This window comes from Balaenoptera acutorostrata, chromosome 20 (assembly GCF_949987535.1).
Source record: "Balaenoptera acutorostrata chromosome 20, mBalAcu1.1, whole genome shotgun sequence".
NCBI classification, from domain to species: domain Eukaryota; kingdom Metazoa; phylum Chordata; class Mammalia; order Artiodactyla; family Balaenopteridae; genus Balaenoptera; species Balaenoptera acutorostrata.
Genome location: NC_080083.1, coordinates 14330865 through 14356843, shown reverse-complemented (window position 1 = coordinate 14356843; position 25979 = coordinate 14330865). Strand labels below are relative to the sequence as shown.

At 48.4% G+C, this 25979-nt stretch overlaps 1 protein-coding gene across 4 annotated transcripts in view; it reads left to right on the top strand.

Annotated features, from left to right (window-relative positions):
* The first annotated feature begins 318 nt into the window (after positions 1 to 318).
* RPH3AL (rabphilin 3A like (without C2 domains)) overlaps positions 319 to 25979 on the top strand; it is a 121482-nt gene continuing 95821 nt past the window's right edge. For all 4 annotated transcript variants that reach the window (XM_057535871.1, XM_057535870.1, XM_057535872.1 and 1 more), the window contains exon 1: positions 319 to 433. The gene's annotated coding sequence lies outside the window, so the exon portion shown is untranslated. The remainder of the gene's footprint in view (positions 434 to 25979) is intronic.

The window sequence follows — 25979 nt, the reverse complement described above, 5'->3', positions numbered from 1 at the left end:
GATAACCAAAAAATAACTAACTAAATAAATAAATTAAATAACAACAAAATCCTTAAAACTTGTAAAAGTGGCAAGACTTTAAAAAAAGAAAAAAAGACCAAAAAGAATGCAAACGTTCCCAAGGGAGGCCTCCCGCTAATAGAAAGTGTCCCTTATCTGTTCAGTTTTAGAAGATGTCATTAGGGGGACTTGGTCACCCACAATTGGCCGTGGGCGGGCTTCAGCTGGGCTTCCGTCCACCGTCCACCGAGGAGAATCCAGGCCTTGGTTTGGCTCCAGCTGGGCCTTCCCGCAGCTGCTGCTTATTGACTTAAGTCCCAGTGATTCATCTTCATCAGGGTCGCCCCTGACAACACGTGGTAGGCGGGAGCGGGACCTCCTCTGCCTGGGGTGCCAGCAGGTCCAGGCCCAGGCCAGGCCCCCTCGGTTCCTGGTAGGTGTTTTGGGGTCTTTGGCAACGAGGTGACGGGAAGATTTTGTATTTTCTGGAGCCAGGAGTTTTCCCAGAACTTTGCTAACACCCGGGAAGGGTGTGTCTGTGCTGGGAGAGTGTCGTTAATGGTTGACTTGCTTTTTCCGGGTTACCCCAGGGCCTGCTGCTTCCCAGGAAGAGGTGGCAGAGGTCAGAGAATGGGGGGAGCCCCCCAGCACCTCCCTGACAGTTGCCACACTCGCTGTACCATCCTCTGAGAGACCCCAGTGGACAGGGGTGGGTTCAGGGGTGGCTGGAGGAGAGGATGTGTATTTTGGAAAGTTGAGAGGCAGATGGGCCCAGGGCCAGGTGGAGAAAGGGGCCATGTTACTATAGCTGAGCAAATGGAACTTTCGTTAAATATTTTTATTGCACGTCACGCTGTGTGTAGGCACTGGAAGAGGGGCTGCAGCCCCCCAAGTGCTGTTTGGGGTCAACCAAGATAAGATTGTGACAAGTCCTCAGATAACTGTGGGACAGGACCAGAAAAACCAAGGGCCAGAAGGAGGCAAAAATAAAGACACGCCAAGGCGGCGTTTCTTAGAGTGTGAGAGGATTTTTAAGTATATTATACAGTAATAGTAAGTATATTCTACAGATGAGCACTTAAAACATTTTAATGACTATGTATTTTCATGTGCATTAGAACGTAACTTTTTAAAGTTCCCTTCTATTTATAGCAAGTGATGCGGTTTTCTATTTATGGTGGAGATACAAAGTTTCCTTTGAAAATAAATTTAAGTAAAAGAGTGTGTTGATTTAAAGGAAAATATTAAGTAAAGAGTAGTACGGATGGCAGGTGGCATGGGAATGCCTCAGGTTTGGGAAGAGTGTGCTGGAGAAATTCAGAGGCTGGGGAAGGAAAGGGCTCCTAGAAGAGTAAGCTGGGGTGGGGGAGGGGTAGGACCCAGCGAGGTGGAGGCGGGAGAGGGTGCATCTGAACTGGCAAGTGTGCAAATGCGTGTGTGCAAATCTTGGTATAATCCATTTTAGTTGCGGCGTATGAGTCGTGTCGGGACTGGAGGGTGGGTTTGGGACTGTATCGTGGAAGGTCTCGAATCCCAGAGTACAGACCCCAAACTTAATTCAGGGAACAGTGGGAGCCATTGAAGGTGCTTGAGGCGGGGAGTGCTTCATGACTATCTGAAGAGACTCATTTATTTGTAGTGGGTACCAGGACTGGAGGCAGGAAGACCAGGTAGGGGCCTAAGGAAAGAGAGCGTAAGTGGCCGAACTAGAGCCATGGCTGAGGACCAGCGGCTCAGCCCCCCGGCCTGTCTCCTGCTGGCTCTGGCTGGCTGCCTAGAGACGCGGGAGAGAGGCGGGTCTGGGGCAGAGGAGCCAGCTCTGGTCTCTCTGTAGGGAAGCAGTGGGAGCCGGGCAGGGGTGCGGCTCAGAGGTTGTGCATAGAGGCCTGGAAGGAAGGTGCCTGCCTCTCCTGGCTGGGCCCAGTGGCCTGTTCCTGGGGGCTCCTGGCTGAGTGTGGAATGTTCTGGGGGAAGCGGGTGGGGTCGGCCGAAGGAAGCTCCTCTCTGGGTCAGAGCGCTGATTCCTGCCCTACAGTTAGGCCCAGGCAGCCTGGCCGGCAGCCCTGGGCCCAGATTTCATTCATCAGCTGGACCCGCGGTCATCTGGGTTACAGATTGTTGTTGTTGTTTGTTTAATTCTCCCATTTTTTTTCCTTCTAGTGCAGAGAATTTCCCCAGGAGTTCAGAGACAGGCTTGGTTTAAAAAACGGGGTTGTTTTTGTTTTTCTTCCCTTTGAAGGCCTACTGTGTGCCAGGCCCTGTGTTTGGAACTTTTACTGTGTTCACCCTGGACAAAACCTGCATTGTACAGAGAACGAAGCAGGGTGTGGGGAAATAGGACTTGTCCCAAATTATACGGTCGGTTCACTGCAGCGCCTGATTCCAAACTCACACACTTGTGTCGTTGTAGGAATGAGACTGTGGACCAGATATGCCACCTGGGAGAAAGAATTCACTGTCTCTGCTCCCCTGTCTGGTGTGGCGCTGCTCCATGCGGTGTGCTGGGGTGTGTCTGTAAAATAGGGGTGCTGGCCCCCCCCCAGTGTTGCTGCAGGGATTGCATGAGTTATGATATAGCTAAGGTGCTGTGTCAGCGTTAGCTGCTCTTACTGCTGTGAGACAGAAAACTAGAGTTGCAGTCCTGAACATCAGTTTTACTGGGAGACATTTCTGGGAGGATATCACTTAGGGTGGGGGAGAAACATTGTTTTAATTTTAAAATAATTAATACATATGGCTTAGAATGGGAAAATTTGACCTTGGAGACATTGTGCCTTTGGCCTGCCTGTTTCTGGCCACACTCCCCGTCCCTGGATGACGGGGGATGTGCGTGTAGAGAGAAGGGGAAATCTGTGTTCTCTTTCCTCTGTTGTTAGCCTGACTTAGGTGAAAGCTTGAGAATAAAGGTGCACCTTGTGGTTTCCCCTGGCTCCAAGGAGGCCCCAGGTCTGTGATCTCACCTGCCCTAAATTAGTGCCCGAAAGCTGTGTCCTAATTGCTTCTGACCTTAACTAGCCATTCTCTGAGTTAGTTTCCAGCTCTAACATTCAGACAGGCTTCTTCCTTTCCAGCAGTTCTACCAGGATGTCTCTCTTCCTGGAATGCCTGCCTAATGCCTGCCAAGGCCTTACTTTTTCCTTTCAGCTCTCTGCCAGACTCTCCTCCACTTGGAAGCCCTCTGGGATTGCCACAGAGAGAAGTCCTAACTGAGACTGCTCTTTGCTCCCACTGTCCTTTGTGCAGTCCCAGCATCTATTAGAGCCATTGTCTGATTCATTCAGAATTCATCTCGCTCATGTATAGTCCACACTGGGTATTCACAGCCAACAAAACAGAGGTGGCCCCTCTCCAGAGATTAACAAGTAAACAGAGAAATAAATGCACACATTCAAATTGTGATACATGCAAGGAAGACCTATCCATCTTCAGCACTAGGCTGTGTCCCCCACCCATGAGGGCCACGTGGTGTGGACAGACAAGACGTTTGTGGACTAAAGGCCCGAACAGCATGCACTTTCCTTGTTTGCAGATGGGATGAGATCAAATTGTTAATCAACACAAAAACAATTTGAAAGGTATGACACGTTATACAAATCTAACTGTAATAATATTAATATCTCAAGATTCTTTCCCATTGATGAAGATTAGGGCAATATTTTTTCTTCTCTGTAGAAGAAAATTTAAAAAAATTTTTTTCCATTGTATTGGTAGCATTTGACTTTAAAAAAAAAGTTTTACGTTTACAGAAAAAAATTGAAATGTACAGAGTTCCCATGTACCCCCTACTTACCCCAATTTCTCATTATTAACATCTTGCATTGATGTGGCACATTTGTTACAGGTGATGAGCTGATAGTGATACATTATTATTAACTAAAGCCCATAGATTTCAGTAAGGGGGTCACTATTGGTGTTGTACATTCTATGGGTTTTGACAAATGTATAATGACATGTATCCACCATGACAGCATCATACAGGATAGTAGTTTCACTGCCCTAAAAATCCCCTGCGCCCCACCTATTCATCCTTCCCTCTCTCCCCCGAACCTCTGATCTTTTTACTGCCGCCATAATTTTGTCTTTTTTAGAATGTCATACCGTATGTAGCCTTTTGGATTGGCTTCTTTCATTTAGCAATATGCATTTAAGGTTCTTCCATGTCTTTTCATGGTTTGGTAGCTCATTTTCATTTTTTTATTTATTAAATTTTTTTTTTCTTTTTGGTGGCTGATTTTTATTGCTGAATTTTATTCCATTGTCTGGATATACCACAGTTTATTTATCCAATCACCTATTGAAGGACATCTTGGTCGCTTCCAAGTTTTGGCAATAATGAATAAAACTGGTATAAATATTAGTGTGCTATTTTGTGTGTGTGTGTGTGTGTATGTAGGTTTTCAGTTCTCTGGGTAAACACCAAGCAATGTAATTGCTGGATCATATGGTAAGAGTATGTTTAGTTTTGTAAGATACTGCCTTCCAAAGTAGCCTGGACCATTTTGCAATGAATTAGAGTTCCTGTTGCTCCGCATCCTTGTCAGCATTTGGTGTTGTCAGTGTTCTGGATTTTGGCCGTGTAATAGGTTTGTAGTGGTATTTCATTGCTATCTTAATTTGCAGTTCCTTAATGACATGTGACATTGAGCATCTTTATGCTTATTTGCCATCTGTATATCTTCTTTGGTGAGGTCTCTGTTCAGGTCTCTTGCCCATTTTTAACTGGGTTGTTTGGTTTCTTATTTTTTGAAAAATAGTGTTTTCCCTATTTAGAATCTTACTCATTGTCTCTGACTTAGCTGAAAGGATAAGGAAAGATTGTGTGGGTAAGTGGGGGTGATTGGCATGGGATAAGGCCCCAAAACACACATAGTTCTGTTTAGTGCCAAGAAGTTGGGATACCCTTGAAATTAAGAGCTTGAGCTTGGAGTTCAAATCCTGGGCGTTGTCACCTACTAACTCAATTCCTATGGCTTTGGGTACATCATTCACCTCTCTGAGCCTCAGTTTGCTCCCCTGTAAAATGGAGTTGTTAAAACCTACTGTGAAAAATAAAGATGATTCTATAAAGCACTTGGCACCAAGCTTGACAAATAGTAAATGCTCAGTAAATGGTGGGTCTTCTCATAGATAATTAGCAGACATACTTTTTGCTTCTCCTGTATGACATTTTGGGTTTCCCTTGTGTCCTAGTCTTTGAGACCCCAGAACCCACTAGAATTCCATTTGTGCTTGCAGTGAACAGTTGGGGTGTGTGTGCATGTGGGGAGCCTGCCACGTCCCAGCAGGTACCCACTGCTCAGCCTCAGCCCTTCCCCAGCCTCCTCTCATTTCCCTGTCGGGAGCCCGAGATGTGTTCCACTCATCTGTTCTTGGTCACTCCTTCTATCCACCATGTCCCCTGGGCTCCTGTGTCTCCAAGCCTGGCTATAAGTACAGGCACCCCAGGTATTACCCATTTTGACTTCTCTGTGGATGAACCCTAGGCCCAGTAGAGATCCTGCTGGTGGCAGTGAGGAAAAGGCAGAGAGGCAGGAAAATGACCAGGTTGGTGGGGTCCTCCCAGCAGTGGCTCTAGACTGGCCGGCTCCTGGCTCCTTTAGAGATGGGCCTTGGGGTTGATTTCTGAGGTGGCCTCACCAACATGTCCCCCACCCCTCTCCGGAAAGCCACATGGCCTTTTCCCTCATGCTGGCTTCTCTTCCCAGTCGACAGGCATTCTGCTCACCAGGCATCTGCCCTGCCCAGAAATGACCTTGTCTGGGCATTGCCTACAGTACTGAATGGAAGGCCTGGAAACCGTCCACATTCCCTGCAGGCTGCTGGGAGACAGGACCGTGCCTTCTAAGGTTCTTTGCAGAGCAGTCAGGCAAGCGGCGGGACTGGCCACAGGCGGAGGGTGAATTCTGCAAAGCCACTGCTCCCTCCCATCAGGGAAACAGCAGTTCAGTGGTTATGATCATAGTGGAGAGTAATAATAGAATATTATTAGAATATGTTATTCTGTTATGAACTGACCTCCTTGGTCATTGAGAGAGTAAAATGAATTAATACACGTCAAATGCTTAGAACAGAACTCACACACATTCAGTGTTAAATAAGGATGTCGGGTGGTATTGCCATCATCTGCTCGGACCCTTTCCCCAGGGCACCCCCGCTCCCACTCCCCTTACCCGTCTCACAGCTCCTACATGCTTCAGTTCCCTCAGGTGAGCTTAGGGCAGGGGTCCCCAACCTCCAGGATCTAATGCCTGATGATCTGAGGTGGAGCTGATGTAATAGTAATAGAAATACACTACACAATAAATATAATGTGCTTGAATCATCCCGAAACCATCACCCCACCCCCGGTCCATGGAAGAATTGTCTTCCATGAAACCAGTCCCTGGTGCCAAAAAGGCTGGGGACCACTGGCTTAGGGGACTGAAGGGATGTTTTGGAATGTCCTTAACTCAAAGGAATGACCTGTTTGTTCAGTTTAGTAAAACGCTGTCATTGATGCTCCCTACCTGTGCTCTTCTGGGTACTGGGAGTTCCAGGCTAATAATACTGATGGTGATGGTGGTGGTGATGATGATGATAGTGATGGTGATGATGATGGTGATGGTGGTGGTGGTGGTGATGATGATGATAACAATGATGATGGTGATGGTGATGATGGTGATGGTGGTGATGTTGATGATAACAGTGATGATGGTGATGGTGGTGGTGGTGGTGATGATAGTGATGGTGATGATGATGGTGATAGTGGTGGTGCTGGTGGTGATGATGATGATAACAGTGATGATGGTGATAGTGATGATGGTGATGGTGGTGGTGGTGGTGATGATAGTGATGGTGATGATGATGGTGATAGTGGTGGTGCTGGTGGTGATGGTGATGATAACAGTGATGATGGTGATAGTGATGATGATGATGGTGGTGGTGATGATGATGATGACGATGATTGCAGCCCCGCACCGAGAGCGCACAGTGTTACAGGTCCTATGCTAGGTGGGTTACCTGTACCCTTTAAATCAGGGTTTTTCTAACTTGGCGCTTTGACATTTTCAGCTGGATAATTTTACGTTGTTGGGCGCTAAGCTGCGCATTGTAGGATGTTTAGCAGCATCCTGGCCTCTACCCACTGGGTTGTAGCCAGTGGCACCCCTGCCCCCGAGATGTCTCCAGACACTGCCACATGTCTCGTGGGGGAACAAAATCACCCTGTTTCAGAACCATTGATCTAATTTATTCTTCCCAACAGGCCGGGAGGCTGCTACTCATTTTACAGGTGAGGCAACCGAGGCTTAGAGAAATGAAGGAAGCCGCCCAGGGTCACTGAGCTAATAATTCACACAGGGCGAGAATGTAGATCCCAGATACCTGCCCCAAAGCACAGACTCAGAAGGAACCACCGCCCTTTATTTTTTGGCAGAAGAAGAGAATTCATCAGCCATTGGCAGGGTCACCTAGGGTATGTGACCAGTTGGGACCTGCTTGGTCAGCCCGGGCATCCACTGCCAAATTCATTCGGAGCTAACAAAACCTGTGGCTGCTACCCATTTTCTGACTTGGTTTGAACCCCAGGAGCTGAATGTATTTATGTGGAGACTGTGTCTACAGGCCTCCAGCCTTGGCCATGACGGGGATGTCCCACTGCTTCTCCTTCCTTCAGACACAGCCCTGTCGCCTGCAGACATCTGCGGGGAGAAGGGACAGGTGTGCACGTGTTTTTCTGCAAATGGAGCCTCCTAGGCGCGTTCTCCCGCTGAGGCTGTGAATCTGGGTTTACAGTTTGTTTGCCCAAAATACTCATTTGTAATTTTACTTTTTTTTTTAACACTGGTTTATTATGAAAAATTTAAAATATAAAGCGAAGTTGAAAGAAGTTTGCAGTGTACACCTATATGCCCACCACTTAAGATTCTACTATTAACATTTTATCGCACTTCTGTTTCCCTTGTCTGGACCCCAGTTCAGTGTCGTCTCTGGCTGGTGGGTCAGTGAACACACTGTAAATTCTCCACGAGGAGAACACATTCATAACATAGACAGTGGTAATCAGACAACATGGTCTTCATTAACCAGGTTAATGGGGGAGGTAAAGGGTCGTGGGTGACCACTGTTAAAGCAAAACTAGTGAAAACAAGTTACTAAGTAGATTGGAAAGTTACTTAGTTAAAAATGTCGTCTAGTATTTAATCCAGGCCATCTGAAAGTATAGAAATACTACAAGTGCAACAGTTTCAAACAATAAAAGTCATACAACTTGTCTGACACAAAGAAGGCCACATGTGGGAAATTCTAGATGATGTCCTCTTTCCCTTTTGTGGAGTCATCCTTTGTCTCAGAAATAAGCAAAGACCTTGGCAGATACTCTCACCCCTTCCTCCACTATCTCCTGCTTCCTCCAGCCCAGATCCCATGCAGGGAAGTGGGGTCCCTCACGGTCACCCCTTCAGTCCCCTCTCACCTTCCCCAGATGGGCCTCAGCTACTGCTTTGGGCAGGGAGGGGATGTTACCCCAGTTGGCACATGTGATTCCAAACAACAGACACCTTTCATCAAAACTGCTGCTTTTTAATTATGAAAACTTTTTAAAGCTTTTTATTTTGGAATTATTTTAGGCTTCCATGAATGTTGCAAGAATGGTTCAGAGAGTTCCTGCATACCCCTCACCCTGCTTGCCCTGTTAACATCTCATATAAGAATATGACCGTTCTCAATTTTTCCTTATCGTTTATGACCTTCATGTTTCTGTAGAGTCCTGGTCAGTTGTTTTATAGTATGTCCCTCTGTTTGGATTCGTCTGGTATTTTCTCATGATTAGATTGCAGTTAGCATTTCGGGCAAAAATACCACCCAAACGATGTTATGTCTTTCTCAGTACATTGTTTCAGGAGGGATGTGACGTCCGTATGTCTTATCACTGGTGATATTAGTCTTGATCACTTGGTTAAGGTTGTGTCTGCCAGCTTTCTCCCCTGTTAAGTTACTGTTTTTTTTATTTTGTAATTAATAACTATCCAGGGGAGATACCTTGAGACTATGTAAGTGTCCTGTTTCTCCCCAAACTTTTGCTTACTAATTTTAGTGTCCATCCATGGATCTGACCTGCAACAGTTATTACTGGTGTGTTTTTTTTTTTTTTAAAGGAATTCCTTTATTTTTTTAATTTTTTTTTTTTTTTTTTTAATTTTTGGCTGTGTTGGGTCTTCGTTTCTGTGAAAGGGCTTTCTCCAGCTGCGGCAAGCGGGGGCCACTCTTCATCGCGGTGCGCGGGCCTCTTACTATCGCGGCCTCTCCTGTTGCAGAGCACAAGCTCCAGATGCGCAGGCTCAGTAGTTGTGGCTCACAGGCCTAGCCGCTCCGCGGCATGTGGGATCTTCCCAGACCAGGGCTCGAACCCGTGTCCCCTGCATTGGCAGACAGATTCTCAACCACTGCGCCACCAGGGAAGCCCCTACTGGTGTGTTTTAATGCTGATTCTTCTGTCCCTTCATTCCTTCTGTACAAGACAGACTGCAGATATATTGCAGGTTCAGTTCCAGACCACTGGGATAAAGCAAATGTCAAAATAAAGTGAGTCACAAATTTTTTGGTTTCCCAGTACATATAAAAGTTATGTTTACATGATACTGTAGTCTATTAAGTGTGCAATAGCATTTTGTCTTAAAAAAAAAATGTACCTACCTCAATTAAAAAATACTTTATTGGGCTTCCCTGGTGGCGCAGTGGTTGAGAATCTGCCTGCTAATGCAGGGGACACGGGTTCGAGCCCTGGCCTGGGAGGATCCCACATGCCACGGAGCAGCTGGGCCCGTGAGCCACAATTGCTGAGCCTGCGCGTCTGGAGCCTGTGCCCCGCGACGGGAGGGGCCGCGATAGAGAAAGGCCCGCGCACCGCGATGAAGAGCGGTCCCCGCACCGCGATGAAGAGTGGCCCCCGCTTGCCGCAACTGGAGAAAGCCCTCGCACGAACCGAAGACCCAACACAGCCAAAAATAAATAAATAAATAAATAAATAAATAAGAAAATCCTTTAAAAAAAAAAAAAAAAAAATACTTTATTGCTAAAAGATGCAAACTATCATCCAAGCCTTCAGCAAGTTGTAATCTTTTTGCAGTAGTAACATCAAAGATCACTGATCACAGATCACCATAACAAATATAATAATGAAACAGTTTGAAATATTGTGAGAATCACCAAAATGTAGCACAGAGACACAAAGTGAGCAAATGCTGTTGAAAAAATGGCCCCGATTGACGTGCTAGATGCAGGGTTGCCACAAACCTTCAATTTGTTAAGAAACACGGTATCTGCAAAGCGCAATAAAGTGAAGCGCAACGAAACGAGGTGTGCCTGTATTTATTAATTGGTGCCCTTCTTTAAGAGACAGTTGTCCCCTTTCCCTATTAATTTATATATTTATTCAATTATCTATATCATAAAGACTCACAGATATTTATTTTATCTTATGGGTTATAATCCAATACTACTGTTATTTTTTTGTTGTGCAAAGTGTTCCAGCTTTAGCCTTTGAGAGCTCATTATGGAAATTTTACTGTGAAAGTTTTCAACCCTTACAGAAAAGCTGGACAAACAGTATAAAGAAATCCCTCCACCTAGATTCAGTCATTCTTAGCATTTGACCATATTTGCTTTCTCTCTCTCTCTTTCCCCTGCCCCTCTCCCGCAGTGTTTTCACAAATGCACCATCTGTTGTTTTTTATTATTGAGGTTAATTTGCAGTTAATCTGTCCCCAGGCCACCAGAGGGTGACAGTAAAATGTAAGTGGCCAGTTCCTTGTCCCCTGGAGACTGTGTAGCTGGTTGCCTTGTCCAGACCCCCGATTCATTCTTCACTGTGCCCCACGCTTTGTTTTTTAACAGCTTTATTGAGATATAATTCACATACCACAGAGGTCACCCATGTAAAGTATACAATTTGGTGGTTTTTGGTATATTCGCAGATGGGAGCAGCCATCACCACAGCCAGTTTTAGAACATTTTCATCTCCACAAAGAGAAACCCCATATCCTTTAGCTATTACGTGTCCTCCTCCCCGTTAAGCCCTAGGCAACTACTAATCTATTTTCTGTCTCTATAGATTTGCCTATTCTAGACATTTCGTATAAATGGAGTCATATGCTATGTTGTCTTTTGCAGCCAGCTTCTTTTAGTGTAATGTTTTTGAGCTTCATAGATGTTGTAGCATGAATCAGCACTTTGTTTTTTTATGGCCAAATAATATTCCATTGTTGGTTACACCATGTTTTGTTTATCTGTTCACCAGTTGATGGACATTTGGGTTGCTTCTACCTTTTGGCCAGTGTGAATAGTGCTGCTATGAACATCTGTGTACAAGTTTTTGTTTGAAGACCTGATTTCAGTTCTTTTGGGTATATACCTATGATTAGAATTGCTGGGTCCTGTTGTAATTCTATATTTAACTTTTTGAGGAACTGCTAAACTGTTTTCCCCAGTGGCGGCACCACTTTACGTTCACGCCAGCAATGAATGAGGGTTCCCATTTCTCTACATCCTTGCTAACACATGTTATTTTCCATTCTTAAAAGCATAGCTGTCCTAGTGGATGTGAAGTGGTATCTCACTGGTTTGGGTTTGCGTTTCCCTGATGGCTAATGATGAGAAGCATCTTTTCATGTGCTTTTAGGCATGTGTATTTCTCCTTTGGAGAAATGTCTATTCAAGTCCTTTACCCATTTTTTTAATTGAGTTGTCTTTTTATTGTTGAGTTGTAGGAGTTCTTTATATTTTCTGGATACTAGCCCTTTATCAGATATATGATTTGCAAATATTTTTTTTCCGTTCTGTGAGTTATCTTTTCACCTTTTTTTCCATTTTAGGAATAATTTCTATTGCACTCTACATGGCCATTTGAAACTATTCCTGTTTGGGTGCATTAAAGACAATTTAACTACAAACATACTTATACCTATCTTTTGTTGCACAAGTGAACACATTTTGAGGGGTGAAAACATTTCCAAGACCGGAGTGGCAGCTTTTGTAGCATCCTTACCTTCCAGGGTTACATAGTCACGTACTCAACATTAAAGATTCATACCCATGAGAAAAAGGTGGGTTGTGCTGGCTGTATGGGCCTGAGTAGCAAGGTACCAGCAACGAAGCCACCCATTTTGTTCAAAATCTTGAAAGGCAACGTTTATTAATAGACATTTGTATTTTTCTCTCAAACACCCAAGATAGACCTGAGCTATAAAAATCAGGACAGTAATTTGAATCAGGTTTACAGAAGTAGGGAAGTTATAGGAAATAAGAGATGGAAAGCAATAATAATTCTGCTGTTTATGAAGTTTAATAAAAGGTGTGTATGGTGAGCCTTTGTTCTTTTAATATTTTTCTGTAAATATACCATGAAAATATTGAAATAGACGTATGTTCAGGAAAACATTCAGGAAAACATTTAGGATTAGCATTGGTTCTTTGGTACACAAAATTTTTGAATGTCGATGACATCCACTTTATTTTTTTTCTTTTGTTGCTTATGCTTTTGGTGTGTGAAGGGGTATCTCATTGTGGTTTAGGTTTGCATTCTCATATCTAAGAACCCACTGCCAAATCTGAGGTCGTGAAGATTTGCCCCTCTATTAACTTCTAAGCGCTTTATAGTTTTAGCTCTTACTTTATAGTTTTAGCTCTTACTAGCTCTTTGATCCATTTAGAGTCCGTTTTTTAAATGGTGTGATGTAAGGGTCTAACTTCATTCTTTTGCATGTGGCTGCCCAGATTTCATAGCACCATTTGTTGAAAAGACTCTTCTTTCTGCCTTGAGTGGTCTTGACACTCTTGTTGAAAAATCAGTTGATCACAGATGTATGGGTTTATTTCTGGACTCTCAGTTCTATTCTGGTGCACGTGTTTTGAGTGTCATCTGGGCACGAGGTTTGTCCTGCTCTCAGGGAGTGTTTGGTCCAGAAGGTGAGGTCAGACGCTTTCATAAACCACCCAAAACTGGGAAGTGCTGGCAAGAGGTAAAAAGTGTTTGTGGAGGTGCCGAGGAGGGAGTCATTGCTTCAGGCTGGGGCAATGGGTGTGGCCTGGGGAGCAGCAGGGGGGCTGCCTGGAGTAGGCCTGGGCTTAGTCACAGGATATGATGCCCAGTGTTTCTGTTTGTCTGGAGATAAATTTGGCAAGGTGGCATAGAGCCTGTGGATGGCCATGCACTCCCAAGTGAGGACACTGGGCTTGATTTGGAAGTGTCTGAGCAGAGCCGGGCCTTTGCAGGGCCCCTCTGGTGGCGGGGAAGGCTGGGTCGGCGGGGGGCGGGGAGCCAGGATGCAGGGGAACCGCTTAGGATCGTAGGGTGACTGAGCTCTGGGTGAGCTCCTGGGTCAGGCAGTGGGAATGGTGGGGAACAAGGGGCTGTCAGAGACCTGTGGCTTCAAGCCACTGTGCCCTGTGGGCATAGGTGGGGCACAGCAGCGCTTGAGCACCTGCTGCCCATCTCCCGGGCCTCGCACCTCTAACCCCAGCCACTGGCTGCCTGCTCTGGGAAACCCACGCCAGCCTGCACCCTCTGCGGTACGTCCAGCCCTGCTTCAGCCCAGGTAACTCTGAGCCTTCTCAGAACTCCTCTTCGTCCAGTTCCTGCAGGTCTCGGCTTCTGTGAATCCCTGGCACATTCCTGAGTGCTGGGAGCGTGGGAGAGGCTTGGAGAATGCGCCCTGGCTTATTGCTTTCATTAGGTGTCACACGCTGCAGCCAGGGCTCCTTGGGGGCAGAGAGGGTGACAGAAAGTGCCGGGAGCCAGCTGCGTGGCCTTGAGCGAGTGGCTGCACCTCTCAAGCATCAGGTCTCGAGCCTCTTCTCTGGAAGGGGATGACAGCATGCCATCCCCTTGGGATTGTGATGAGTTTCACTTGGTCAGCCTGTGGCCAGCACCTGGCAGGTAGGCAGTGCCCTGTAAAGTCGGCTGCCTTCCCTTCCCAGTTAGGCAGCTCAGGGCCAGGCTGCGCGTGTGTAGCGCATGTGCGGGCTCCTTCTAAAAGCCTCCAAAACTACCTGCAAAATGCCGGTGGTCCTGTTTGGCCTTTTCTCCACTCACCTTCTCTGTACCAAGCCACGTTCTGGGGGTGGTCCCCTCTCTCACTCTCAGATGGCCCTCTGCCTGGCTTGAGTCTTTGGCAGTCCTCACCATGGTCGTTCGTGATGGGCACCCCCAGTTCTTTGGGGTCTTAGCCTCTGCCAGAGGAACAGGGCATGTGCAGAGAAGTTGACAGCTGGCACCTGTGCAGCACGTACTTAACCTTGGAGCTGGAACAGGGAACCATCTGTTTGTGTTTCCATGAACGAGAGAGGACAGCTGGCCACAGATAGCAGCAAGGTCAGCAGGGGTTGCCTTGCCTCCTGGCTTTATGCAAACAGCCAGGGCCAGGGTTCCCGCCCCGGCTCTGGGGAAGTAGGCGGAAGAAGTGGGCTGAAGGACCTGGCAGAGCCTGAGAAGAGCCGCCTAGAGCTGGTATCCTGGCAGGGCTGTCAGAGGCCGCCGCTCCCGGGACCTGAGCACACGGAGGACTACCCTGTCGTCACACCTGAGGCTTGGGTGAGAAGGGGTGGGCCTCTCTTCCTTCCAGAGGCTTCTCTGCTTCATGGAGAGGTTTCTCTTGGGCTCCTCCAATAAGCAGCTCTCAGGTGTGACCTGAAATCAGATTTCCTTTGCAAAAATTCTGTTTGCTGGGACTTTCCACACAAATTGCTAAGATGGAAACAGGCTTATATTTCTGCGTGAAAAGACAAATAGCCTTCACACCCCTCAGTGTGCACCCCAAGCCAGGTGCCTGGCAGCCCCTGGGATGGGCGACTTGGGCATTTTCTGAGCAGAGTTCCCCGAGCCACGGACACCTGCTTACAGTGAAGGCTTGATTTTATTCTGGTAACCTTTGAGCTGAGTTTCAGTTCCATCTCCTGTTCTTTATTTTTTGTGCCATCGACTTCTTTTTTGTTTTTTTTAATTAAAAAAATTTATTTATTTATCTTTGGCTGCATTGGGTCTTCGTTGCTGCACTCAGGCTTTCTCTAGTTGCAGCGAGCGGGGGCTATTCTTTGTTGCGGTGCATGGGCTTCTCATCGCGGTGGCTTCTCTTGTTGCGGAGCAGGGGCTCTAGGAGCGTGGGCTTCAGTAGTTCTGGCACGTGGGCTCAGTAGTTGTGACGCATGGGCTTTGTTTTTCCACGGCATGTGGGATCTTCCAGGACCAGGGCTCAAACCCATGTTCCCTGAATTGGCAGGCGGATTCTTAACCATTGTGCCACCAGGAAAGCCCGCCATAGACTTCTTTTTTGACAGTCTGGTGAATCCTATGGAATGTTTCTCAAAATAATGGCTCTAAATGCACAAACAGGATTACAGAGGATGCCAATTATATTGACTTATCATTATCAGAATACTTTTTTAAAAAACAAGCTTTTGATACAGTAACCTATGTACTTCTTTTTTTTTTTAATTTATTTAATTAATTTATTTATTTTGGCTGCACCAGTTCTTAGTTGTGGCGTGCGGGATCTTTTAGTGGCAACATGCAGGCTCATAGTTGTGGCATGCGGACTTCTGAGTTGTGGCATGAGGACTCTTAATTGCAGCATGCATGCGGGATCTAGTTCCCTGACCAGGGATTGAACCCAGGCCCCTTGATTGGGAGCGTGGAGCCTTACCCACTGGACCACCAGGGAAGTCCCTGTGCTTCTTTTTTGAATCATTAAGTAAACAGCCTTGCAGTAGGTCTAATAACTATTGTAATTTTAAAGTAGTGGTGAGCATAAATAATATTTCGAGGTATCTGCAGCTCAGTATTGTGGTATGAAAATATCTGTGATTCTACCAATGACTAAGACACAGGTACTTTTTTTTTTTTTTTAATTAATTAATTAATTTATTTATTTATTATTTTTGGCTGTGCTGGGTCTTCGGTTCGTGCGAGGGCTTTCTCTAGTTGCGGCAAGTGGGGGCCACTCTTCATCGCGGTGCGGGGACCGCTCTTCATCGTGGTGCGCGGGCCTTTCACTATCGCGGCCCCTCCCGTTGCGGGGCACAGGCTCCAGACGCGCAGGCTCAGCAGCTGTGGCTCACGGGCCCAGCTGCTCCGTGGCATGTGGGATCTTCCCAGACCAGGGCTCGAACCCGTGTCCCCTGCATTGGCAGGCAGATTCTCAACCACTGCGCCACCAGGGAAGCCCGACACAGGTACTTTTAGAATGACTCTGGTGTGTTGCCTATATTCATAATGAAAGGAAATAGGTAATTTCAGTTACAGGTTAATGAAAATAAAGATACAGTTTGTTCCCATCCAAGTTCATGGCTCCCTTGTTAAGAACTCCCAAGACAAGCAATGACCAAAGGAGACTGTTTTCCTGAATCCACTTTTTGCATCAACCATGACAACTCCCTGTTTTAGATGTAAACCCCTCTCCTGGTCCTGAGGACCCCAGGAACTCCAGGGGGCATTTTAGACCAGCTTAAACATCTATGCGTACATAAAGGGCCCACCATGTCTGCTGTCCCCACCCCCAAAGTAGGGCTCTGGGTTCTCTTTTCCCCATGTATTATGGGTTGAATTGTGTCCCCCAAGGGGACATGTTGAAGTCCTAATGCCCAGAACCTCAGAATGTGACCTTATTTGGAAATAGGGGCATTGCCGACGTAATTAGTTAAGATGAGGTCATATTGGAATCTCCTTTGGTCTTAATCCAACATGATAGAAACACAGGGAGACGGCCACGTGGAGACACAGAGGGAAGAATGCCATGTGAAGATGAAGACAGAGACTGGCGCAAAGCAGCCACGAGCCAAGGAACACCCAGCATTGCCAGCAAACAGCAGAAGCTAAGGGAGGTGCTTCTCTAGACAGATTCTTCTCTGGATCCTGCAGAGAGAGCTTGGCCTTGCCCACATCTCGGTTTTGGACTTCCAGGCTCTAGGACTGTTGTAAGCCTCCCAGCTCGTGGTACCTGTTACAGCGGCTGTCGGAGACTAATACCACGTGGTCCAACGGGGACTGGAGCACTGCTTTGGGCCCGGCAGCCAGCCTGCGAGACTTCCCTCCTTCCCGTGTGTTCAAGGGTGAGTCCTGCCTGAGGAGCCTGCTTACCCTGGAGTCGGCCGCCATCAACTCTGTGATCGTCTTGATCTGGGACCTCCACCTGCTCTGTTTCAGGACTTTTAGAAATGACAGAGGTGAGCTGTGCCTCTGGGGACACGTAGGCAGAGCTTGTGGCTGTTAAACTCGGAGGGCTGGCACCTGAAGCGAGAGGGGTACGAAGTGGGATGCTTTGCATCTCACTTCGGCTGGAGGCTGCAAGTACTGCTGCAGCCTGGAAGTGAGAAAGCAGTTTCAGCGAGACAAAGAGACGGGCAGGGATTTGGGTCCACTGGAGTGGGCGTTTGGGGTGAGGATTTACTTCCCCGGGGAGGAGACCCTGCAGCGGTAAGTGGGGCTCCTACCTGTGCACCTTGTGAGGCGTTCTAGGGGTACAGGGAGCTGCCCCGGCTCGCCCTGCAGCCAGCTGAGATGTGGCATGTGCCTGGCGCAGAGTCAACACTCAGAGCTTGTTTGTTGAATGAATGAATGAGGGCAACGAAGACAGAAGCAGTGCCACTTGTCTTTCTGAGGCCAGCAGCACACTCAGCCCTGTGCCTCAGTGGAGACGTGCCCTGGGGCGTCTAGCGTGGACTGCTTTTTTGCAGGGCACAGACAGGAAGGGCTGCAGGAATCTGAGCTAGGGCTGAGGGGTCTTAGAGAGCCCCACCCGAGAGGAGGAACCTGAGCGGGCCATGAGGACAGGTAGGGTGCCCTCACTTGTCTGACTCTTCCTAAGTCATCCTTAGAAAAATGCTCCAGAGGTAAATTCACCTGTAATCCCAAACCCTACTCTCTGACACACGAACTCTGCATTTTCCTTGTGGGCCCATGACTGTTATATTGTGCTGTCAATGTGTCTATGATGTGGTCTACACGTCTGGCACTTACTCTTGCTGTAAACCCTTTTCCAGGTCATTTGTCATTTTTAACATTGACTGTGACATTGTGCCGGATGGGCTACTGTTGACCATTCAAGAGTTAGAGCCCTTTGGGGATTTCCAACTTTTTTTTTTTTTTAATATTTATTTATTTATTTGGCTGTGTCGGGTCTTAGTTGCCGCACGCAGGATCTTTAGTTGCGGCATGCAGGCCCTTTTAGTTGCGACATGCATGCGGGATCTTAATTCCCTGAGCAGGGATCGAACCCGGGCCCCCTGCATTGGGAGTGCGGAGTCTTACCCACTGGACCACCAGGGAAGTCCCTTCCCACAGTTTTAGTTGGTATAAACTGCTTTGCAGAGTGGGCCTGAGGCAGGATAGGTGAGACCTGCTCAGTGCAGGGGCCTGCGTGTGGCTGGGAGGAAGGTTAAGGGGCGGGGGGAGGTCACAGTGCCCAGTCTTTAATTCTAGGCTAGGGATGCTGGGCTTTATTCCATGGGCTGTGGTAAACTCTCGAAGGTCAGTATTCATTCTGTAAAGGTGGACCTGCGTCCTGTGTCCTGAGAGCTGCATTCTTCGTGGGGTTAACAGAAGTAAAGACCCACCCGCTCCAGGACACAGAGTGGAGTGAAATGCTAAGGGGAGACAAAGGGGGTCAATTCCGAGTTGGGGTTCGGTGAGGAGGAGAATCCCCAGAGGGTTGGTGCTGGGCCTCTGCAGGTAGACCGTGTACAGGGAAGGCAGGTCACGGGAGAACTTCCAGAAACAAAGCTGAGCAGCCAGAACACATCCAGGCTCCCAGTGACGAGAGTGTGGACCTTGCGGAGGGATGTGGTGGCAGGTGAGACTGGAAGGATAGTTTGGGCCAGATCATGGATGGCCTTAATGCAGCTTGGGTTTTTCCCTTTGGCACTGGGGAGCCATTGAAGGTTTTAGAGCAAGGGAATTGCATGGTCTGACCTACACTTTTAAGGATGATCTCTCTGGCTACAAGTGAAGGGGGTGAGGTGAGCCCTAGGAGGTCCAAAGGCCAACTGGGAAGCCTTTGCCAGAGTCTGGGCAGAGATAGGGGGAGAATCGAACGGGGAGGGGGAGAGAAGTCACCCAAGGAAGCAAATCTGGCACGGTGCCCGCTGATAGGGTGACTCCTAGGGACGTTTGTCAGGCAGTAGCTTCCCTGGGACTCCTGTCTCATCTCCTGAATGCTCTCCAGCCTTGCCTCGTGCATAATTAGCCCAAGAGAGGTTCCCTCGGGTTTCAGACAGGCCTTTGAGGCTTCCTGTCTGAATCTTTCATCCTCCGAGTAGAGTGTGACAGGTGGAGGAAACACTGATGTCTCCGCTCACCGTATCTTGCTGCTCTTATCATGTTTCCCGAATCATAGTAACAGAGCAGATGTCAGGGCCTGTTGCTAAGGGTTCCCTGGAATATTAATACCCTAGGTGTAGAACTGCAGGCTCTTAGATGGTGTCTTTGAGGCCTCGGGAAGCACAGGCTGGGTGGCCAGTATGCTTTTATATTCGTCCCTGCTTTTTCTCCCTCCTTTAGACCCTCATTTCCTCCCCCCGACCACCACCACGCCCCCCGCCGCCCCTGCCCAGGCACAGTTAGTTGTCCGCATGGCAAACCCAGCAGCAGCAGTGAACGGGCAGCCACCCTCCCCTCCCACACCCAGGGCAGGCATGACTAAAGGATCACAGAATGGGTTTTACTTGCTTCTTGTGTCTCCTGTTTTGCCTCTCTCATCTGGCCTTTTGGCTTTTCCACTGCTCACAGTTTGCAGATCAAACTCCAAACAGCTCTGGGTGCTTGGACTCAGCAGGATATTGAGGTCAGGGTTGGGATTTTGTCTACCAAATGCCATTTGTACCAGTTACCTATTGCCATGGTAATGCCACGTAACATCCATTCCCTAACTGGGTGGTTTACAACATTTCTTTATTGCTTCTGAGTCTGTGGGATGGCTGCTGCTCTTGGCTGGGCCTCATGTCTCCTTCATCCTGGTTCATCCGCTCCCAGAAGACCCACCTGCACCCGTGTGGAAAGATGCACTTTTGTTCTCTCTCAGTGGCTGTTTGGACCCGGCGTCCTGCACTTGTTGGTGACTTGTGTTTGCCTTTGCACGTGGTGTCCCCTCCTAGACCCTGCGGCTCCTTGCAGCCCTTCCATCCCCCCTGCCTCTTTCTCGCTGTTCTCCCTGTATCATCTCTGCTCTTGCCACAAGGTCAGACCCTACGGCTCCATGAAAGCTCTTCCATTCACATCCCAGCCTGGGGCGTCAGACATGGCTCAGTTGTATGTACCAGTGAAAGTTTCCCTGAAATAAAACCAAGGAGGTGAAAACACCAGGGTCTGAAGGTGGAAAGAGAGCCCCACCCGGAGGAGGTGCGGGCCATGAGGAGCTCTCCTTGCTTGGTAGTTGCCTTTGTCCCTGTGGTCCTGTAGGCAGGGCAGAGCCTCTGTGCGTGGGTGTGATCCTCTCGAGGGGCAGGTTGTTTTGCCCTCCCGTATCTTTTTCAGAATCTGATACATCTCAGAGACAGCTGCAGGCTAGAAACATTTTCCAGGCTGTGTTAAAGAGACTGTAAGATTTGGAAGGTTGGGTCAAACGGCAGTGTTTTCCTGGGTTAGTAATGATGGGAGCTGTTCTTTGGAGGTTACAGGCTTGTGTTTTCATTTCATCTTCTCTGCGGGCCTGTGTGGAGGTGGAGACCCCAGCCCTCTGTAGAGAGAACGCAGCTGGCGAGGTGTTACCTGACCACCGGGTCACCAGGCTCTCAGGCCGGTGTGGCTTCACCAGATTCTAAACCCACAAAGTCCATTAAGAGGGAGAAGCCTTCTTTTAAGTAGACTTGAATGTTTGCAGAGAAGAGGTCTTTTTTTTTTTTTTTTTTTTAATGATTAGGACTGTACACATTATTAAAAGCAACTTGTTGGAGATTTACAGACAGATTCTTCCATCTCTGAGTTCTGAGTTTGAAAATACAAAAGTCCACATGAGGCCGACGGGACACAGCTGCCTGCAGCAGAACTTTTTGTAGTGAATGATTCTAGATGCGCTTTGGAGGTGCATTTCAAAAAAAAATACATTTCCTTTCCCTTTGGGGAATTTATCCTAAGGAAATAATCAGAAGTGGGCACAAAGATTTATGTCCCAGGATATCCATTTTAGGGCTGAATATAATAGAACAAAATTGGAAACAATCTGTGTGCCTCCCCCAGGAGGAAAGTGATAAAATATATCCAGAATACTAAGTTACAATTAAGAATCATGTTTCTGAGGACTTTTTTTTTTTTTCTTTTTTTTAAACATGACGTTTTGACATTTTGCCATGTCGTTTTTAACCCTGGGCATTTTTGTTTGTTTGTTTTAAATTAAGGTATGTACATTGCTCTTTTATTTATTTATTTATTTTTATTTATGGCTGTGTTGGGTCTTCGCTTCTGTGCGAGGGCTTTCTCTAGTTCTGGCAAGCGGGGGCCACTCTTCATCGCGGTGCGCGGGCCTCTCACTATCACGGCCTCTCTCGTTGCGGAGCACAGGCTCCAGACGCGCAGGCTCAGCAATTGTGGCTCACGGGCCTAGTTGATCCGCGGCATGCGGGATCTTCCCAGACCAGGGCTTGAACCCGTGTCCCCTGCATTAGCAGGCAGATTCTCAACCACTGCGCCACCAGGGAAGCCCCTCTGAGGACTTTTAATAAGGTGAGAAAGTGCAGTATGATAAGAAAGCAGAGCAAACAGCGTGTGTAGTAAGAACCCGATTTTATTTAAAATCTGTATACAGATACCTAGGAAAACGTGGGAAGATCTTACACGAAGATGGTGAGTCTTCATCTGGGGGTGGGTGCTGAGTGCGTTTAGGGTGCATATGCAGCAGTGCCCGGGAGAGACCGCGGGAGCTTGCGTTTTGACTGTTGCCCAGTGGAGTCAGCTGTGATGCCATCATTGGCCTGCAGCAGCTAACGCCAGGGTGACACGCTTCTGAGTTTAAGGAGAGGAGAGTTGATCTCCCTGTAAGAATGTTCGCTTTCATAGATCTGCCTTGAAGGTTTCCTGGGGCTCACAAACCCCTACCCCCTAGGAATTTTCTCAGGAAACCAGCACCAGGCAACTTGTGATTCTGTCCCCCAAAGGGTCCCCTGAGCCCTTGGGCTGCAGGGTTTAGAAGCGCTGGGGAGGGTGCTGCTCAGCTTGTCTCGCCCAGCGGGGTGCAGGCGGCACCCGGAGGCCCTGGTGGGCCCCTCTGCAGGGAGGTGGCTCAGCCGGAGCACCTGGGCGCTAACTACCACGTGGGGAATCCTGAGGAACAGACCGCCTGGGGGTGAACACGCCACAGAACACAGTGAGAACCCAGCCCTGCTCCGAGCGTGTCTGGCGTGTTGTCTGAGTTCCTGCTTGTCTGGGAAAGGCCATTTGTCTGATGAAATCAGCTCCACTGCAGTTTATTCACTAAACACCTACTTTGTAGCCGGCCCTGTGCAGGGATGGAGAGAGGATGCAGGCCCCCCAGGGAGCCCACATACACGTGTGTGCGCACACACACACACACCCATCCTTCAGTCTCTTCCCTCTCACAGCTGGAAGGACCTCCGAGACAGGCCGGGCCCCAGGTGCTGCTTCTCCCCTCATTTAGAGCAAAGCCAGAGCCCCCATGCAGCCCTCCGCCTGCAGACCCTGCTGCCTCTGCCCCCCTCCAGGCTCTGGGCCATTTCCACTTGTAAATGTGTGGGTTCGCCTTCCTGCTTTTTACTTACCTTTTTTAAGCCCCTGTTTTGGTCCCTCATCATTTGATTTTTTTTTTTTTTCCCAAATTGGATCTATACCTCTCTTATGCAAAAATCCCATTCTTTTTTTTTTTTTTTTAATTTCTTTCTTTATTTGGTTGCTCCGGGTCTTAGTTGCGGCTTGCCAGCTCCTCTGTTGTGGCATGCGAACTCTTAGTTGCAGCATGCATGTGGGATCTAGTTCCCTGACCAGGGATTGAACCTGGGGCCCCTGCATTGGGAGTGCGGAGTCTTAACCACTGTGCCACCAGGGAAGTCACCTCATCATCTGATTTTTGTCCAGGACAGATCGAAGTGTGTCAGTACAAGGATGCGGTCCGTATTCCGCTCACATGGACCGCTCTTTGGAAGTTTGAAGGACCCAGCTCTTAAGAGGGCCTGGACCTTGGGAAGGGCACCTCCTGCCCTGCTCCTCCTCGAGGTCCCCGCTGGAGGCGGAGCAGAGCCCAGAAGGTGTGTTGGGTGGTAGTGAGCACACAGCTTGGCAGAAGGCGGGGTGTGGGAAGCCGGGGACAGGGGCCAACTGGCGGGCGAGGAGCTGGCAGCCAGCTCAGACTGCAGAGGTTTGGGGAACCTAAGCTGACTCTGTTGGCAGTTTCCTAAGACATGTTTCCCCAAGCTGCCCTTCCCCTCCCACCACCTGTTCCGAGATTGCTCCGCGTGGGCGAGGGACAGCTGTGCCTTCCGAGGTGCCAGCCACAGCCCGGGGCAGGCACCGCAGTCCCTGGACGGGGCCTGAGTTCTTGCTCGGAGCCACCGCTGTGGACATGCTCAGCCGCGAGCTTACCATCGTCGAAGACCCTGCCACCAGTGCCCAAGGCCCCAGGCCCCGGGAGGGGACATCTCTCATCTCCCTGGACCTCTCTGAGGTGTTTGGCTCCGTGGGCTCATCTTCCTCAAAGCTCCAGAAGCGAGAAGGGTGGGGGACCCAGGATGCCTCCTCCTCCCTGTCCCGGGGACCAGGCTGGGGTGGGGACTCGGATCCCCCCACCGGGTTGGAGCAGCGACCAACCTCCCACCACAGGATCCTTCTCCAGTCCCCCGCCTGCTATCCCTGCCTCCCTCCTGCAGCTCGGCGGGGGGGAATCTGTTGGAATTGCCCAGGGCAATCCGTCCAGCCTGTCTGTCTCAGCTCCTTCGGGTACCAATGGGAAAACTGAGGCCCAGGGAAAATAACTGATTGTTCCTGGTCTTCCAGTAAGTTTGCATAAAAGCCAGACTTTCCAGGTCTTTTCTCTCTTAGTTGAGTCATCCTCACTGCCACGAAACCTTTCCCTTCATACTTATAGCACAAGGTGACCCGATGCAGAAAAAGTAGTATTGGTTAAGGGTTAGCAGACCCGCATAGGTGTGACCTTTTCTCAGTCTCTCATCCTCATTCTCTTCTCTTCTGCCCAACAAAAAATAATTAGATTGATGAAGAACAGAACAGATCCTGTGGGTGGCTGCAGAGTCATTTTGGCTCGAGTTAAAAAAACAAAGCAAAGAAAAGGAATAGACCTCAGATGGGTCAGAGGACAGATAAATATAAGTTTGGGGGTTCTCTTGTCAGTGATCCCAAAACTCTGGCCCCCTAAGAAGTGACCCAGGGACTTCCCTGGCGGTCCAGTGTTTAAGACTTCGCTTTCCAATGCAGGGGGTATGGGTTTGAACCCTGGTCAGGGAGCTAAAATCCCACATACCTTGCGGCCAAAAACCAAAACATAAAACAGAAGCAATATTGTAACAAATTCAATAAAGACTTTTAAAATGGTCCACATCAAAAAAAAAAAAAAAAAAAAGAAGTGACCCAAAGGGGACAAAAGAAGTTCATTCTTTAGAGGTTCATCTGGGGGTGATGTGTTTGGGGCAGTGAGGTGCTGCTGCCTCTCCACCTGTGTTTGCTGCTGTCTCCTGGACGTCCCTACCTGTCCCGCTGTGAAGGAGGTGAAGGTTCGAGCATGAGAGCACAGGGTCCCTTCTTTCTTCCCACCTCCTGCCCAGGCTCAGCTCCACTCCCTTTTGGTTCAGAAGCTTCTGCAGACGATGGAATTCCCACCCTGAGATTCCCCGGCTTGCCCCTCCCTCTGGGTCACCACGGGTGCATCCCTGCTTTTGTGAGGGTGCCTGGCAGAGCAGAGGGGCCACCTGCATACTCACTGCACCCAGCTGCAGCAGGGTTGGCAGGAAGGCTCGGCCTTCTAGTGCTGGGAGCAGTGGTCCGAGACACGGTGCCCCCTGCAGGCCACGGCAGGAATGGCAGTGCCTATGAGGCAATGGACACCTAGTTAACCCTGGGCACAGCCTGTCCCCCTTAGGGACACCCCATCACTTCCATTTCTTGAAGCTCCCAGAATATTTTTTAAAAATAATAAGGAAACAGGGCTACTGAGATGAGTGTGTTTTAAATGTTTACTTGGAACAGAGTAACGCTTTTCACACCCGTGCAGCAGTGTGACTGCGCTATTCACAAGATAACAGAACTTATTTAAAAAATCAGCAAAACAAATTGTAGCTGAAATGGGACTGGTTTAAGGTTGTTTGATGAGCATGTCATTTCTCAGCCCACCTGTGTTTTCCTGGACTGGATGTGAGTCTCCTTTGGGAGAAGGTCAAGACTTTAAATGTGAGGAGGCCTTTGGTGACAGGGGCACCAGCAGCCCTCCCAGCACTGGGCCTGGCCATGGGGACTCCACACGCGACTCTTTGGGGCCTGGGTTAACTCAGGTCTCGCTCTCAAGGTGGCTGACAATGGGGAGTGGGTGCCTGGATCAGCCGAGTGGAATAGAGAGCCCACTGCGGTCAAGGTAGTGGGCTTGGTCCCTGAGTGGGTCAGTTAGCTGCAGTCTGCATGCTGCCCCCTGCTGGTCATCACAGAAATAGGTGACATTGGTCTAGAACAACAGTTCTCAAACCACGGTCCAGGGATCTCTGGGGGTTCCCAACGCCTTTTGGGGGGTCCACAAAGTAAAAACTATTTTAATAATAATAATACGCTTGGTCAAGTTCTCTCACAACTATACAGGTGAAAAGTTCATTGGCATGAATGCCACATTGGAACTAATCTTTAAGAAACTACCATCTGTTGAGTTTGTGTACAGTATGAAAGAAGAATGTCCACAATTATCTGGGAAGGCTATTAAAATACTCCACCCTTTCCCAGCTATAGCATGTATCTGTGAGAGTCTAGATGTCCTTCACATACTTTAGCAAATCTACATATCACAAAAGATTGA